This window comes from Mustela lutreola, chromosome 8, assembly GCF_030435805.1.
Source record: "Mustela lutreola isolate mMusLut2 chromosome 8, mMusLut2.pri, whole genome shotgun sequence".
In the NCBI taxonomy this organism is placed as follows: Eukaryota; Metazoa; Chordata; class Mammalia; order Carnivora; family Mustelidae; genus Mustela; species Mustela lutreola.
The window spans coordinates 97,634,632-97,637,864 of record NC_081297.1 but is presented as its reverse complement, the minus strand read 5'-3'; positions in this window follow the sequence as shown (position 1 = coordinate 97,637,864).

Sequence of the window (3,233 nt, the reverse complement as noted above, 5' to 3'; positions counted from 1 at the left end):
CACTCTCTCTATAAAATAAATAAATCTTAAACAAATTTTTAAAAATTATAAAATAATATATCTTTTTTTTCCTTTCTTAGGACAAAAAAAAAAAAATCCTGAAAAGATGTTTCCAATAAAACTGAATTGCAGCCACTTTGGAAAACGGTGTGGAGATTCCTCAAAACATTAAAAATAGAGCTACCTTATGACCCTGCGATTGCACTCCTGGGTATTTACTCCAAAGATACAGATGTAGTGAAAAGAAGGGCCATCTGTACCCCAATGTTCATAGCAGCAATGGCCACGGTCACCGAACTGTGAAAAGAGCCAAGATGCCCTTCAACGGACAAATGGATAAAGAGGATGTGGTCCACATATACTGTGAAATATTTCTCAGTCATTAGAAAGGATGAATACCCAGTTTTTGCATCAACATGGATGGGACTGGAGGAGATTATGCTGAGTGAAAACAAGTCAAGCAGAGAAATTCAATTATCATATGGTTTCACATTCTTGTGGAACATAAGGAATAGCATGGAGGACATCAGAAGGGGAAAATGAAGGGAGGGAAATCAGATGGAGAGATGAACCATGAGAGACTGTGGACTCTGGGAAACAAACTGAGGGTTTTAGAAGGGTGGGGTGTAGGGGGATGGGCGAGCCTGGTGGCGGGTATCAAGGAGGGCATGTACCGCATGGAGCACTGGGTGTTATAGGTAAACAGTGAATCCTGGAACATTGCATCAAGAACTAATGATGTACAATAAGGTGACTAATGTAACACAATAAAAAAAAAATCTGAAGTAAACACTGCAGAAGGATTTAACTGTGATACTTTGTTTCAACAACATCACAAGAGCAGTAAAAAGCAGACGGTTTATATAGAAAGCGTTCTAGCTATTATTTGGAGGAACATGAGAGAAAAACAGCTCATCACACGTGTAGTTGGTCATTTAGTCAGTTGGTGTCAGACTCTTAAAGGACTGTATTTACTTCTAATGCCAGCATCACTTGTAAAATTTACTAACTTCTATAATAAAATTCATTGTTGTTGAGAACTTGTGGAAGGCAGAATAACAGGGCCTTAAATCTGTGCCTGTTCTTATCCCCAGAATCTCTCAGTCTGGTAGTTCATATGGCGAAAGGTATTGCAGATGGGAAGAAGAGTGCAGACCTTGGGATGAAGAAATTATCCTGCATTACCTGGTGGTCCTAGTTTAGTCACGAGTCCCTCAAAGTGGAGAACCTTTCCTAGATTCAGTCAGAGAGCTACAGCTTTATTGGCTGAAGGTGAAGGAAGAGGGTCGGGAACCAAGGAATGTGGGCTGGAAGATGCACAGGTAGGGACTGGGCACTCCCACAGAGCACCAGAAAGGAACACAAACCACCTCTCCCCGCCACAGCCTTGATATACCTCTGTGAGATCAGACTTCTAACCCACAGAACTTTGAGACCATAAATTAAATTGTTTAAACTGCTGTATTTGTGGAATTTGCTAAAGCAGCAACAGAAAACTAACACAGAACTCTGCTATACGTGAGCAGAAGAACTAAGGAATCTTTTTCCTTTGGGGTAAGAAGGCTATTGCATAACTACACTGGGGGATGATTTGATGTAGGTTTTTGTTTTCAGGTAGCAGAAGGACGGATCCGAAACTTCCAAAGATCTTCCTGTATGTGAAGATTATCTTCGTCGAAGTTCTCCAGAATAAATTGCACCTTTTCTTAGAGGTATGAATGAATATACAATAGGTGGCAGAAAAACAATGTAAAATTAGTAATTTATGTATGACTTCTAAATACATAAATACACATTTATTTCTCATTTCTATTTTTTCCCAAACTGATGCATGTTCAATTAAAAAAAAAAAAAAGTGGAGGTTCTGAGTCATACTCAATTAAACTCCCCTGCCAAAGATGTAGAAATAATTAACAAATCTATGTTGATGTTCACTATTCTACATAACTTAGGTAAAAGCAGAGACCATCAACATGAGGAAAAGTTAAATTGAATACGTAATTATGAAAATGAGAACTCAGAACTTTTTGGTCTCATTTTTCACTTTCACCAAATTTTGCAAAGACTGAGCTTTCATTTTCATTGCCCTAATTCTTTCACCTTCAAGCTCCCTAAGAAAGCATTTAACCTCTTACAGTCTTATCCAAAGCATACATGGGTAAAACAGTAATGAGGAATCTCACCTAGTTGCTAATAATTTCTGTAAGAAAAAGGACTGGTCGCACTTTCTATGCACTTCCTGTTACCATGATTCGAAAAGTCTTTTTATATATTCTTAGCTTATAATTTTATTAATTTAGAAATCACTGCTTATATTTGCCTCCCTTAAAAATTTCCAGCATCTCTGTAGCTCACTTTAGCAGGTTACGTTATCAAATATCATACCTTGTTGTAGTCCTCTACCAAATTCTAGGACATTTCTCCTAAACCACCATTAATCTCCTCATTAACACATCCGAGGCTCTTTCTCCAAATTCATTTTACTCATCCTATAAGCATCTAATATAACTGATTATTTATTTTAACTTAAAATTCTTCTCCAAATTACCCTGTTCTATAGGACACCATTATCTTGTTTTTCTTCCTACTTCACAATCTAATCCTCCCTCAGATTTGCTGGCTTTCTTTATCAGGCTCCAAAATGCTGTTGTGACCCAGAGTTGAGTTCCTGGTCCTCTGTCCTGTTTGTACTCATCCCTGGATGAGCTCTTTCAGATCCATGGCTTGGAGCAACAGCCATGTATAAGGGATCTCCAAATATATATATATTCATGCCAGGGTTTGATTACCAGACCCAAATATCTAACTGAAGATTTGGCATACTTATTTGCATATGTTATAGGGTTTTTAAATGTAACACATCAAAAAATAAATTAATAAGCAACTCTGTCCCCTTGGTTTCCCTCTATGCCTCTCCGTTTCAATGAAAACTTCGCACATTTCGTAAACCCCAAACTCAAATAAGCTTTGAATTTTTATGCTGCTCTCATATCAAATCCCCCAGAAAATCCTGTTCATTGTGAAAAATAAGGGAAGCAGGTATTAAATATGGAGCTATTGTTGGTCCTAGATACATTAAAAGAAATACTGAGTTTACACAATAAGAAGTTGCCCTCTAACTCCCTTCTTCAGTGATCATTCCATATTACATGCCTATTCCAGAGAATACTTTCAAAGTACTTTCAAAATATCTAGCGACTGGGCAGAATGGAAATTAATTCACAAAAAAGAAT